General features: G+C 41.0%; 1 protein-coding gene across 2 annotated transcripts in view; it reads left to right on the top strand.

The window, feature by feature from the left end:
* LOC126869684 (lachesin-like) overlaps nucleotides 1-15933 on the top strand; it is a 283334-nt gene that overhangs the window by 15105 nt on the left and 252296 nt on the right. For both annotated transcript variants that reach the window (XM_050626532.1, XM_050626529.1), the window contains exon 4: nucleotides 15153-15304. The gene's annotated coding sequence lies outside the window, so the exon portion shown is untranslated. The remainder of the gene's footprint in view (nucleotides 1-15152; nucleotides 15305-15933) is intronic.

Raw genomic sequence — 15933 nt, 5'->3', positions numbered from 1 at the left:
AGAACGACCGACACTGATACGAGCGGGGGAAGAAAGAGAGGAACAAGGGACAAACAGAACGAACACGTAGTTGCCGGTGAACGTGTAGGATGAGTAATGAAACGGTCAGAGACAGAGGTTCTCTAATCCCTGTGGATATAAGATGAAATCGTTCAGGGAGAGGATAACGGCCGGTAAACCGGGAAAACCAAAGAAAATTCGTGATCGTTACACCAGAAGCATCGCCATCGTTTTTAGATTAGCTCCAACCAAACGTCCAAGATATTCCTTCGTCACGCGAGATACAAAGGAAAGGTTGGAACGTGAACCCAGGTTTCGATACGAGAGATCGTCCGAATTGCCTTCTCGTCAGGATCGAACTAATAATTTCGTTCGATCGTACTTGAACGTTTCATGGATTTACGTCTCGCGATAGAAGGAACGACTATGCTAAATATCGTAAGAAGAATATTTGTTCTCTGTTTCTTTAGCGACACCTTAGTTGCCGTATCGAACACGGAGCTGTACAATTCTAGATACGCTACAAATGGACGATAAGCAGCAATCCGTGGATCTCGTTTCGAATGGGGGGAAGTTAGGAACGCGAAATTTTGTGGCGCGCTCGTTGAATCAACTTAATTAAACTCCTTAATCCATTTCTATAACGTCTTAATTCCGTTTCTCAACGAAACTCGCGAGTTCTTCCAGGGTCGGTGGAACTTCTTCAGACGTATATTCGCGTGTCAGTTTCCGCATTAGAATTCAACGGCGACGGATGGAAGCGCGGAGGATCGCGGAAACCACTCGCTCGGAAAATGAAATATCGTTTCGCGCGGAAACCAGATTAACCGACGATCGATCTTAGAATTACCGCGTTGCGGCGGGGATATTTAAAACGACGTATATTCGGCGTTGAATGCAGTCTTCCCAGTAAAATCATTTGTTTGTCACCTATTTCCGGTTCTTCGTTATCTAATTGTTGAATCGTTGCGAATCTATGCCGAACAATAGCAATTATGCATCTTCGAATTATAAATAAATATTCGCATTATAAATATATGTCCGCTGTTTGTGTTTGTGACGGGCACGATCTATTTAAATCTCAAACGCGATTATTCGTAAACAATCGTTTATTCATTATCTATTTTAGATCGTTCGTTGTCTAATCGTTCGATTAATCCCCGATAATGTACGAATGATAAGGATTAATCTCCAAACGCGTTGTAAACGTGCAATTGTGGTGCCTGTGCATAATAGGGACGATCTACTTGAATCCTACCGAGAACCAGCGCGTATCATCGATCGGTTAAACCAAGTTTATCGTTCGATACACGCTACGTTTTATCGCGACGAGACTGCTCGACGAGTCGATCGCGGTTATTTAATTTTTCAATGTCATCGAACGATCTTATTCTTGTCGAATCGCTTGGAAGTAATACCCATGATTACGCGTCGGAACATTATACGAAATGACGTGACAATTCGTTAACGCGTCTCTCAGGATGGTTTAGGTAATGCATATTGCATAACTTTCAACGGCGTGACTGTGCATTCTGCGTTCCATCCTCCCACGTATTTCTCTCTCCATTTCTCTTTATCTCGTTTCGTTTATTTCGTCGCGCCGTATCTGTCCGCGTGTCTCAGTTTGTTAAAATCGTCGCTGCGATTCGACTCGATTCGATTGAACAAAAGTTGAGTAAGTGGGTCAACCACGGAAATAGACAACGAATTAGTTATTGATGTTAATTAAGGAAGGACGATGGAATATCGCGAGGACGAATTAGCCGAGTAATCTACGTGTACGGTTATAGGATTGTCGAGAAAACTGTTGAAGATGAAGACAGAAACAGAAATAGATAAATATGAAGAATAAAGTTTCCTAAAGTGGCACTTTTACGTTCTACGAATATCTAGTTGTCGCGCGGAAGCGACATTTCGCCCGAAATTCAACCAACCACTAGCATTTATTATTCTATTTATTGTAATGATTTAGGTGCATCGCGTCTGCATTAATATGATTGAAAGTCCTGTGTTTACGGGACGCTAGATTATGGTTGAATTGACTGCACGTTCACGCAGTCAATTCAGGTTAATGATTTCACTGTAACGCTCCGTCATGGACTCATCGTTCGCACATGCGGTGTAACGCGATCTAATTTTCGACCGTAATAGCCAGCCCGGATTCGAATTTGCATATTTCTCTACTTTCAGGCGTAATTCGGGATATGTTAAAAATTAACATACGTCACACGGAGAACATACATCGTCATAGAGAAAATGCTTATCGAACGTTTCTTTTCTTTTCATACTTGTTTCAAAGCTGAGAAAGAGGATCAAAACTAAAGAGCAGATGAAAGGATAAACTTTTTCTTGTAAATAGTTAGGCAGGCTCTCTCATTCGGTCTAATGAAAATGACCGCGTATTTCCACGGTGTTTAATACCTGTACACGTATGTATCTACATTTCAAGGTATAAAAATGTGACAAAGAGTAGTCAACCATGGGCGTAACGTGCTGGAAAACGCGAGAGTCGTAACACCATGAAATACCAACGTTTTGTAGATCTTTGTCCTCCGATGGTAATTATTCATCGTGGATTTATTATTTATATTCTCTTGATTCGACGTGTTTCGTGATCGTAGAATCGGCGACGTTACGACGAAAATCAAATGGACTGGTAATACAGAGAGTGTCGCAGCTTAGACAAACGTTCGCAACATTATCGAAGCCGTACACGGAGTGCGTTTCTATTCGACGAACAGCCTATAAATCGCGTACGCGCGTTCCTATCGATCGCCATCGTAGAAACTCGCCAATCATGCCGCTACTACATGAATTTATTCGGCTTACAAATTGTTACGACGTCGACCAGTAGCTCGGAATTCATAGAAAACTCGAAAGTTAATGCCGGTTATTTCCCCGGCTGGATATTAGATCCGCTTACTCGGCTCGGTTCGAAAACGCAGATTTACTCGGCGAATGAGATTAGTATCGAGATATTTCACATGGCACGTTTGCGTGTACTGGGTTATTGAATCTTAAATGAGAGAAAAATAAGAGAGCGCGTCACGAAATAGTATCGCGATGTTCGCCCGATGATTGTTAGCCGGTATAACGACGACAACGTTTCGTAATTTTGCCATTTTCTACGCCACTGTTTGCTCAGCGGACAAAAGTACATGGACTGCATCAAATGTATGAGCAAGATCGTCGTGAAAGAAACATTTCACGCTGATTACACTCTGTCTCCGAGCGCTGTCAGTCTGCCCTTCTGATCTGCAAAGAGTTGCTCTTTAGGAATATTAATCCGAGAGACGCCTCCTTCCATTGAACTTCGTAATTGATCCTGCTGTCGGAACGAGAGTACGACCTTGGTTGTAAAGGATTTGTAAATTAAAAATTGAACATTTTTGCTAGATTTTAAGGCTAGATACAAGCCTGATGCAAATGGGACAGTGGATAATGGTTTACAAGTATGATTCTTCGATGTGCTATAATGCAGGACATCTAACATAGGTAGAAAATCTTTGACTGTAAATGTTGCGTATAACACATTCGTTTCTAAAATATGGCCGTCTCTCCTAAAAGGTTGTGTACCTTGTCGTCATAGCGTATTTAATCTTGAAAAATTCGTTTAGAAAAATAATTATAAAATGTACGATGGAATAATTGACAGCTGGTAAGTGAATAAAGATGAGCAGTAAGCTGAAATAGATCAGCAGGAAATTACTTATGGAAATGCACGTAGTGTGATGGATGGCAGGGAGGAAGGTACACATACGTACGTTACATTCACCTGACAATATATATATATATAATTTCTTTCTTGGTGTCGTGTCGTTAAAGGAAAGAAAGAGAAAGAGAACGAAGGAGAGAGAAATATAGCGAAATAAAGAAAATACGGGGCTTCGCTCGAGCATAGAGCTTCATTGATGTTGCATCTGTTTTAGCTTTCACCGTTTCTTGAGAGGCAAAACTAAAGAGTTGGTCGGACGAGGAAAATAAGCCGCTGTCGTCGAGGATTTTGTTCATTCGCGGCCTACATTATCAAAAAGTCATATTCGTACCGCGTCTAGTTATCTTTCTTCGAAACGTACTCGAATCACATGGAATCTAAGATACCTCTCTCAATTTCGATATATGCATCTCATCACATATTTCTTTAATTACGTAATATAACGTATGATTCTTTATCGATCATCGTACACTCGTTCAAATCATTAACTCTCTTTTTTATGATATACGATACTTTGGAAATATTCGTTTCTACGCGCTGTGCTCTATGGACGGTTTCAGCGATCACTGACTTCCTACATTTTATCAGCATTCTGGATATTAATAAAAACCATCGTTTCCTTGATTTTCTGCACCGATACACCGCGGCTTTCACGTTCCACGACGCGATTGTCAATTACTGGTATGGATCAATTTTTCGTCCGTGCATCTTAAACAGTTCACGACGGAAGCAATTACACGAACTTAGAGACGCAAGATGTCGTTTTCCGATAGCGTGGCAAAGGCACGGTTAAGCGAGGTTTCCGTGTAGATCGGGCCACGAATTTGGATAGTCTGAAAAGTGTATGCAGGGTACCCGGCGGGCACGACACGAACCTGCACAAGATATTGCTACTCTGTGGCGGTTAGACTTTCTGCAGCTAGAGCATTCAGAGTCAAAGGCAATTGCTTGTTTATAGGCAGTATCCAATCTACATTGGGGGGGAGGCCCAACGGGGATTGGATGGGCTGAATGGGGCGGATGGGCTGATGGTGGTATAGGTTGCTACAGGTGCTTGAACAAACAAGATGTAAATTCGCTGTGCCACGGACCACGGAGGAAGCAAGTAATTAGATGCGTTGTTGCGGGGTCCACCTTTGAACTCCTGCTCGGTATTAAGGGCACTGTTTCCCCTGTTCCCGCGTTTCCGCCCTCATCATTCCCCTCTTTGGCGGACTGTGTTCCCTTCGCTCAAACGAGCGTAGCATACGCACCCAAGCCTTTATACTAGCTCCAGGTTCCGACGTTCGAGGTTACGTTTCCGCGCGCGCACGTCCACGTGCTCGATCGTGCGATAACAACACGTAAGGATACACAAATCTGAATTCCAGATGAGCCGATCTGGCGTTCTACGCGGCCACAGTGACCCGGCCACTGTGTGTAAAAGGATAACAGGCAGTTGATTAGCGTTTAATGAGAATCGCTGGATTAAAGTTGTAATAGGGTTATCGGATTAGAAAGCATCGAATTTATGTTAATTTTTGTATATTATACGGAAGTGATATACATTCGAGCGGAGGAAAGCATTCTTGATATATATTACTCACCATGTATCTTTTTTTTTCTCTTCATAAATCTCCAGACGGGGATAAATGAACGCTGTAATTACAGAATGAGGTTGAAATTTATTAAACGTACGTATTAAGAGAGAGAACTAAATGTATATACCGTTCCAAGTCTACTCTTCACGACTGAGCTTTCTTTTTTTTTATCCTAGTATCAACATGCAACAAAAATGTCAGCCTATCAGTTTGCGGAACTTCTCTGTTTCCTTTTACTCGGATCATCTGCTACTTAAACACGAGTCGAACGATTCATAGCGACCATTTTGCAATTGTTCTGAACAACGTATCACGCCTTGAAAAATCTTGTTAGGAGGCTATTTTAAGAAACACGATGCTCGAAATTAGCAAGTTCGGTGACTTATAAACGGAAGGATCGTAGCGGCGGTTTATATATTTCAACGATAGCTTTATCGGATCGAAGTTGCAACGGAAGGTGATGGAAGCCGTGCTAACAAAAGGATTCCTTTGGTTCAACAAGACCGTCGTACCAACTGCCGTCCCTTTTTACCTTCCGCCCAAGTGTAAAATCTTTTCTTGACTCCTTATCGGTTGAACCGGGGAAAAGGGGAGAAAAAAGGCAAGGAGTAGGTGGAAGGGTCTGTAAACTCGGCGGAGTAGCAGCAAAGTCCCTGAGGTAGCCTCCACTTTCAGTATTTACTGCGTCCGAGGAAAAAGCAACGGTGCTACGGAAGATCGTGGCCGCTCCTTTAGGAGGCAGCCTTCCTTCACCTACTCCTCTATATTTTCCCACGTCCTCCTTTGTCGACGGCAAGGTGGGCCAACTCGGCAATTCGAGCTCTGTCTGTGTTCCTGAATTAAATACCCCATGAGGGACATATGTTTACGAGACTTCCTCTCTTTCGGTGAGTTACTTCTAGATCAGTGCTGTTCACCACCAGGCTCCCCAGAGCTGTATCCCTATCCTTCCCGGAAGAATATAATTGTATTGACTGGTAACATGTTTGCGAAGTTCCTTGGCCGCTTATTAAACATGCAGTTAGAGCTCCGGTATAGAATCGACGAGCTTTCCGGAAAAAGGTCTGCAGATCTACGACGAGAATACGTCATATGTAGGTACCAAGGGTAATATCTAGTCAATTTTGATCCGTTTGTATAAAAAGGACAAAGTTGTTTAGATCAAAAGAACCATTATAATCTTCGGTATAAACATAGTCGATATTAAAAAACCAGAACTAAAGCTGTCCGAAATAATTTTATTTGTCCGGTGTTTTGTATTACGGGACCTATCTCGGGAAGCTGCGCGATTCTGAATCGAAATACGAAGCCTCGTTTGTCTTTAATCTTCAGAAACGTTTAACAAATAGAAAATTTCAAGTGACGATTATCGATAGAACACAACGATATGACGCGATTATCACGATATCGAATGAGAGATGGATTAACTAACAAGATCGTAAAGTGTTTAAAATTCAGAATCCTAGCGTTTTTAGCTAGCTACCACTTTTTGAAACTTAGACACCATAAAAAGCAACACCAATTTGCCTTTGTCACAGTAGGCGAAGGTAGTTACGAATGTGACCCGCCCTATACTTCCAATTTCATCCTCCCTACGCTCCATTGCACGCGTATCTCGTTCCACTACATTGTTGCCTACGAGACGAACGAGTTTTGACTCGATTCTATTTAAATAATTGATAGCTTCGGGAGGAAGTTATCAACCACGTAAGGAAAGATAGACCACGGAGCTCCTATCACCTTCCCTACTTACAATGGGTATGTAATGGCTGCCCTACGGGTGATTGCGTATTCTGAAGCGACAATTATGATCCTCACAAGGATGGCGATAATTGTTTCCGCGGAACAGGTAAATCACTCGCGACTCGTTGACAGATCTGAAACCCTAACCTAGACACGAACTTACGACTAGAATTAATTTAAATTCAAACTTAAACTAGATCCATCGCTATGACGAAAATGACGACGAAGAAAATCTGAAATGATACATTTTCCAATTAATACGCGCTTTCAATTTTCTGTATTGTATGTGGAATAATTTCAATCCAATTAATTTTAAACATATATTATGCTAAAGCTTTAACGAACGAATGAAACGTTTTCGATGAATAGAATGTCGGTACGTATTTTCTCCTTTTCATATAATTTTATTCCATTAATAAAATGAAGATTATAAAACAGAATAGAAGAATATTAATTTTCGAAGTTGTATGAAAGAATGGCTATTTTAGCATAAACTTCGTTTTAATGTCCTTTATTAAGAGACGATGTGCTTCGACATTCCCGTGTTTCTTTATTCGAAACGTGTAAAAATGAAAATTATGTCTAATAATGAAAAAAGCGAACGGATCTAATCCATCGAACGTCCGAATGAATTTAAATTAAATCGCAAGTGTAATTTTAAAATATCGCAGTCGCATTGCAGTCACCGTGGCCAGCCGTATAATTCGCAAACTCTAATTTAAAAGAGTCGCGACCAGGTACAACGAACACTGTGAAATCGCGAGTGTACATTCTTGTCGAAACATGATTTTCGATTTTAATAAAAAGATCTGTCATCTGTAGGGAGTTATTGAAATCTATAAAAATTATTTCGTATCGATTTTTAATAACGCTTACATAGAGAGTCTATAAAAATGATATGTCATAGCGCGATTTTACATCTTTCGATTGGTGGAGATCTGTTATTTTCTTCTTTTGTATCATATTCTACTTATTACGCGGACCAAACTTGTCAAAGGAACTACGAGTCGCAGTTGAATCATTCTCTTGAAAAATGATATTCAAATGTGTTAAAATATTAACGAAGAAACAGGAAATCCTTATATATTTAGCACTTGAAATAGCCAATTTTAATCACGGTGAAATGTCTAACTTCGTGACTTCGATTTACTCGAAAATTGCTTGCTATATGAAAAAATATTTCAAATAAAACATTGAACACGGTGTCAAAGGGAAGGCCGGGAACAATACCGATGGATTTTAATAGTGTGCGACACTATTTTGCTAGTTTCAAAATTCGTAATAGAAAATATATTTTCGTCCGCAGATAAAAATTGAAGCTAGTCGATAGATACTTGAAAGTAAAGCATACGCCTGATGAAAAATATTCACGGTTAAAATATAAATCGTGTAGGTATCAAAGCATTGGTAAATCTGTTTTCTATAATATGAATAATATCGTGCTTCCATCAAAGTAAAATGAAATTTGTGGATAGATATGTGTGTATAGATACGTAGTACTTTGGCCGTGGAAATTTACATCAAAATTCGGAATCAATCAAATTCGATCAGTCTACGCATTCGTATTTTGAATGTATCAAAATTTATTAGTCCAGGATGTTGCACGAATCCCCGTCATTGTTTGTCGCAGCTTTGTTAAAATCTTCAATGGTGGAGTTTGCGGAATTTGTTGGATATCTATGTGGTTGGCGAAAGTAAATGTATTTCGATACAGTGCACGAATAAATAAAATTATCTCCATTATTTCCTTCTTCTTTTGCAATAACATACTGGTATTTGTGTTCTGTTCCACGTACAATTATTCCAAAGTCTGCTCTGCAATTCTTGTTTAAAGCGGTAACATTAAAATAATTCGAAAAGTTGAAGCGTGAATGCTTTGAAATAACTTTTATCAATTGGACCGTCTATTTCTGCTTTCTCTTTTATGCATTCTCACGCGTAAAATGTTACCGTGAAAAATAATTTCTCTCGTCCGTTCATGCCTGTGCATTACGTACATAATTAAACACGGAAGAGAAGATGAGGAAAAATCGTGCATCGGGAGATTCGAAAGAGGGAAAGGGCACGTTCCACAGGAGAAATTCCTTGAACATCGTAACGAAGACCCTTGAACATTCACGGAAGCCGGGAGGCGCCAGACAAACGAGCACGGCGAAAGAGCTTGCAAAATGCACGCAGTACGGAATATACCGAACTATATCAAACAGCACGACGGTTAATATTGGATTCTGTTAGAGCGGGAACGAACGCAAGGGTCGAACGTGTTTCTCGTTAAGTGAAGCAATTACCCAGACCTATCTGTTACTTACAACAGCGTCAGCAACCACCACAGCCTTTTAGTTTTGAAGACTGTCTCAGCTTTACGTCACAACCTGCACAGTTCGGCATTTTTCATCCTGTGTGAATTTTTTTCCTCCTTTTTGCCCTTCTCATTCTACCTCCCTCTTTTTACTTTTCGCTATCCTTCTTCGGCTTATATCAGCTGTGTTCTCGCGCCATAGTCTTATTAGTTTCACTTTCGTATCCACGCGACGCGACAAAGTCCGTCTCTATGACGAATAATCCGTTCAACAATGAAAAAGCATTAGCATTCGCCGTTTCTATCATTTTTTCTTTAGGTTATACAAATAAATAATGGATCCTTCCAAATGAAATGCCACCAAGGAATGAAAACTCTTGACGAAACGATGCCTGGCAGCTAGATTCAATTATTATATTTATCCAACTCGCCCCCCTCCCCCCGTATCTGTAAATTATCGTTGCGGAACGAAGAAATTGGTTCGCAGCAGTCGCTTGCCAATTTTTAACCGTGGCTCGCGTCAATTTTACTTTACGCGACGCTGCACTCGATGCATCGATAAACTTGTAAATAATTAACGAACGCCACTCCTTCCCATCGTTAACATCCACCCTGTTATTGATTCTTCCTATTAGGCGGCATTCCCGCGAATCGCGTCGTTCCGCGAAATTCGTTATATCTGCGTTCGAGCGCGTATACAGCCATTAAGATCGTGACTTTCCAAGACAGAAATAACTGCATTCCGGATTGAACGTATCGAAATGCATACGCGGGGTTCCTCAAGTTTCTTCCGTCTACGTCTATGATACGACTACCCAACTCTCAAAGTGTTTGCTGCTACTCGGCTCTTGAATTTTCTCTCTGTTTCCCAGGATTCCCAAGATGATTTACGTCTTTCGTTTTAATTTACGTGAAACGAAAATGTTTCCTTTCTGTATACGTTATTAGCTGTTACTGTCTGGCCGATTTGGTGAAAATTTGCCTTGGGATTTTGTCCGTAATCAGCGTAGGATTTTAGTAAGGGCGTCAGGTTTCAGGGTGGCTCGCGTTCTGTGGGGAAACTACAATGTATAGTCGTGTCTCGAGTACGCGAATGTACGCTTTGAATCTTAATTCGCTTTATTATCTTTAAGCGACTATATCGGTGCACCACGATCAACGCTGTCACATCCGTCTCGTAAATGAAAAGGGTGAGTTTTCTTTTAAATCCAAGATGAAACACCGTTGATTCGCGTACCCCATTCAGCGTCTTAATTACGAAATGAGTTCCTTAGGAAGCTAAACTGACCCCATCTTTTATAAATTTCTCAATTCTATTAGCGAGTCTCTCTGGGTGTGTTATTAGCGTAAAATGCAAAGCGAATGTCTAAAAAATATTTATAACATCGTCGCTTCTGTGTCGCAATGTACATAGAAAGCAGTGGGTGTCCTTTCAATTAGACAGCGATTCTTATTTAAATTTAAGAGCTCCTTTAACAAGAAAGTTCTCACGTAACTCCGTCGATGATACTCGTTGATTGTACTTGCTATAAAACTGCAACAATCGAGGCTGCAGTTTACGAGGTGATATAAAAATAATGGATTAAACAGGAGTGGCAACGTATAATAGACCGCTTGACATTCTTTTGTCTCGTCGGAACGACCTATCTTCTTAGATCATATCAGCTAATTACTTGACAGCGTAATTATTGACCTAGCCGGAGATGGTCTACGCAGCGGCACAATGGCCGAAAGATGGTCGAAATTTTCTACGTCCTTGTCTCCCGAGGAGCCAACCTCGATGAACGGTTGCGAAATAACTTCGCACAATTTTTTTGTCCGATAGCGGGCAGCTTATTGCCAAGTATTCGTTTAAGGGTGACGTTAGCCCTCGAGTAAAGATTTATCGATATAAATGAGTACTCGGAATACGCACGGCCAATCTCCGATCAATTTTTATTAAATCATTATTTGCGACTCCGCACGTTATCGTTATTCAATATTAGAAAGAATTTTATTTCTGCGAAATAGTCTGTTATAGTTACATTTAAGCGGATGGTATTCTTGAGATCCCCTTGATCGCCGCTATCGCCACCACGGTGAATTCTATGGAAATAAAAAGGAAATTGGAACTGCGAATGGTCCGGCGCCACGTACCGGTGTAATGCATTGAAATAATGAAAACCTATAGATGAAGAAGCTCGAAATGGCTTTTGTGCTTTTTGCTCGTCTAATGAAAATTCGTTCAGCTACAGCAAGGATCCCGCGGTGCGGAATGTGTAAAGTCGAGCGTATCTACGAAAAGAGCGACGATCGATAATGAGCGGTTCTCGGCCATTGGAAGCGTTAAATTGATTTAAATCGCGGGAACGTGTGTAGATGAAAATGTAGAGCGAGAGAGAAAGAGAGGGCGAGATTTTAAATTGCCAACTTGCGCGTTGGAGATATTTGTAATCCCATCGAAATCTCCACGGAATTCTTGCGCGAGTCTTCAAATAGTTGCACGTATTAATTTGCTACCATAGAATTATAGCAGAGAAAGAACGAAACGTTCACGGTTTACCTCGCCGAGTCAATTCTTTTACGAGTTTTCAAGTAGTTTCTCGTATCTGATTAACAACACTTGGACTAAACTGTTTATCAAAAGCGCATCAATCACAGCCGTGTCACTCACAACGGGTCAAATAATCTGTTTTTGAGCGCTCAGTGTGTAATTGTTGGCGATCAAATTTGCCGAATTACAAGAAAACTCGCTTAGCTTGACCCAAATAACTCGATTTCGTCTGTTAACTTGATAGCGTAATTTTGAGAAAGAATAACACACTGACAGATTATCCGGTCGAACGAATCTTTCGAAAGTCACGTGTATCGATTACAAGCTCATCAAATTCTACTAGATCACTTACGTAATTTGATGTTCATTCGCATCTCGTATTAGAACATGCGCATCGTGAGCAACCATGGAGAAGGCACCTGTAATGGGAATGCAGACACATAGTTAGTACAGTGGCTTTTAAGGGCGCATGCTGAATTCTATCCTGTACAAGGAGGGAAGCTGAGACGTATTTTATGTAGGCTTAACTAAGATTTCCGATTCGTATCTTCTCAGGTCTCCGTCAATCTGCTCGTTCAAACGTTTGAACGTAAACTCCAACGTCGCATCAATTTACTATTATGATTGATCCTCAGAGAGAACATAAAAGGGGACACAAAGAGGAAATCTGAGTAGCAACAATGACTTTGAAAGTAAACGATCATTCTTTTAAAAGAAAATGATACACAAGATTCCCAAGATAATTACCATAGAAAAAATGTGTGGATCCTAATTTCGATGGAATTAATCAGAACAGCAAAGCCAGGGATATGTAAATGTGGGAGGAACGTACACGCATACACGCATGACCATTGACACACATATTCCAGTATATATAGCAACCACGATGATATATTTGCATGTAAATTAAAGCACCAAATAACCGCGTAATGGATACCGAACTTTGACATCTGATCGATGCATCGCGAAAGATACAATACATTTGCGTTCCAAATTTCGTCGAACTTTCTCCCCTCACCATTTCCCATCTACCTTTTCTATTCTGGCCCCGATCAATCTCTTTTCATCGAGTTACATCAATCGGAGTTGTATCGACAATGTACTCTTAGGTTTCACCTAAATTATCCTTCAACAGAGGATTCACTTTCAAGATTTAATCGAAATTCGGTAGGAAGACCCGACGCTGCGTTCGTTACCTAGTTTCTCGTATGGTTCTCGTCCTCCTGGTCGGAATTGAAAGCATCGTCTGATGCAGGGATGCAGATACGGAGGATGTGGTGGCTCCTGGTAGGCACGTACGAACGGCGACTGCTTTTCTGTCTCTCCGCGCTTACGCACGGCAGCAAGGATTACGTGTCACAAATTGGCATTACCCACTGCGAACGCAGACGCAGACACAGAGCCAGGTGTGTACGCGGTATTTCCAGAGAAGTGTCTCCAAGTGCTTGCAGCATACCTGATGCGATTGTGCGCGTTGAGGTTTGAACCGAACGGCTCTGTGACAGGCAATTTGCTTTGGGAGGAAATAATTACGAGTGGTTTAAGAGTTTGTCAGGGTCGAACTTTAGGTTTTACTACTTATCGAACAACAGAACTACACCGAACTTTCAATCATTGCCCGATTGCAATGGTTGCACTGTTGCGCCATTTACGAGGAATTTATCGAGAAACACGGTTGATATTTTACATGGATCATCGATTAAGGCGTTAATCGAACGTTTGAATTTTCTAAGGTAGAGGCTTACGGAGGTAGGAAAGATCGATCATTTCGAAGGTTTCTCTTCGTAGTTAGCGCATTATTCCGGATGAATAGGTAATGCTACTTTAAGTACTTGCAACGTCAGTTAAAACGGCGTAATACATTTTCGCGCTGGCCGGAACAACTTAGATCCTCTTCTTCCAATTAAACTTGGGAATCCTCTAGAATTTCTTCGCGCAACTTTTCCCACCTCGCCGCTCCTTTTTAGGCGGCGTTGCTTTTATAAATTCTCTCGGTTGAAATTTTTATATTTTCCCGATACATCGAGACGCAGAAATCACATATCTTTCATCCAGATTTTATTCTCTCCCATGTTCGTCTCTTCTGATTTATCTGTCTTGCATGTTGCATCTCGAGAGTCTCTGGGTGTCGCGTACTGATTCGATTGTTAGATAACGAAAGACATCGACAGTATGACAGTATCTCTTAACAGCGAGAACATTCGTCGAAACTTCATCAAGTCGGAGATGTTTAACGACCAAAGCTATGCGTGTTTATGACCCCGTGGGACCCAGTGTTCGGATGACGAGTCTCGCAATGAAACGACGAAATTCAAAGGAAAGTAACGCGGCTCACCTCGCGCCGGAGAACGTTATTGTCCGAGGAAAATAAAGGATACGTATCCATGCTTCTACACGCTGGGATTGCCCGTTATTCGTGTTGCGTTGAAGATGGCGACGAGGCGAATTTTCAACGATATCGCGACCGCGACGTTCGTGAAATAACACTCGTTTTCACGGACACGATATTCCCGTCTGTTGTTCCGTTCCTTCCTTGCGTGGAAGTTGCGTGAACAACGAGAACCGGAGAATTCTCGGTAAATAGACTGTCATGAGCGAAAGGCCGGTACCGATATATATTTCTTATCGCTCGAACTTTGGGATTTTTAACGCAAGACCTGGAGAATTTTCAAAGCTGACAAAGGGCATCGATCACTATGAAACTTCGCATAGAGAAAATCCCCTATACCGTACCAGATACCATACTATCCGATGCGAAAATAAACAAGGAGAATCCGGTATCTAGAAGCAATATTTTTTCTACCGGTATCGCAACTCTCCGCTCCAACGAGGTGAGAAAATAAAGTGAAAAAGTACTTATCATCGATCGATCGATCGTTGTGAAATTAACAGAGAGAAGGTGAGTTTGGCCTGTGAATTTTTTAAATATACAGCTTTTTTAAATTTGAGGTCGTAGGGAAAATGGTGATACGTCACATTGTTTGTTTCTTATACGAGCACAATCCTAGAGCCTAATATCTTGTCAGTGAACGACGTGCGTATTACCAAAATTATCTTTTCGTAAAATTTGGTTATTTAGTGTTCAAATATTTACATGGCTAGATTTTCCCCACAGATTCTATAAATTTTCAAATTCATCGATCGCTAAAATAACGAGTCGAAGCTTTTATCCACTTTATATTAAAATACTTGAACTTATCATACCTACTTGTCATATAATAATCTTTTTTAATTATAAAAGTCAATAGAACTTCGTAGAATAATTCTGATAATCTCTTACAGGACAGAAATATCAATGCAGCTTGTTCATCCCTTGTTCAGTGCCACGTCGCGGAAGGATGCTCGTGTTTATCGTGAAATATACGCGTGTGGAAGACGCCTTGAAATTTTGTTGGTTCGCGTAGGACTGCTGGCGAAGCGATTTCTTCTGTGGGGTAGGTATCAAGGAATTCCTTACGAGTTGGTTGTGCTCGATCGGCGTGGAGCGTATAGCCGATGCGGGGGCGCAAACCGGTTGAGCGTGTGCCCGACATTGTTATGCCGCTATCATCGTAGATTATGCTTCGAGGATGTTGCTTTCCGAACACGTCAGGATCATTGAATCCTACCTTGGTCATTCTTTAAAACATTTCCTATAATTCTGTTAAAACTTCTGCCTCCGGCTGATTTTATCGGTGGTGGGAAGTTTTGAAAGTTCGTTGGTCAGGTTTGGAATGCTTACCGAGCCAATCGAACTGTCGGTATGAATAATTTATTTAATATAAATATTGGTTTTCTCTCTCTCTCTCTCTCTCCCTCCCTCGCTTTTGTATAGTTGAAACAAATGATCCATATGAAAATCAACAGTTACGAAAGTTACTTTATTTACCATTCATCTGTCAATAGCCATGCTGCTAAACATTAATAGCAATCAATAATCGTGTACCATTCGTCAATCGCAATTCTAGTTAGCGAGTTTGTAATTCTCTCACGCAAATGACACACAATCATTTTTGAACGGTTGCCTGTGTCAATCTAACGAGACAAACTTTGGCCGGCCGAGGTGCAGAAATAACGAGGTGAA

The sequence above is a fragment of the Bombus huntii genome, chromosome 9 (assembly GCF_024542735.1).
Source record: "Bombus huntii isolate Logan2020A chromosome 9, iyBomHunt1.1, whole genome shotgun sequence".
Lineage (NCBI taxonomy): Eukaryota > Metazoa > Arthropoda > Insecta > Hymenoptera > Apidae > Bombus > Bombus huntii.
The sequence above is the reverse complement of the archived record's forward strand: the minus strand, read 5'-3'. Positions and strand labels throughout refer to the sequence as shown.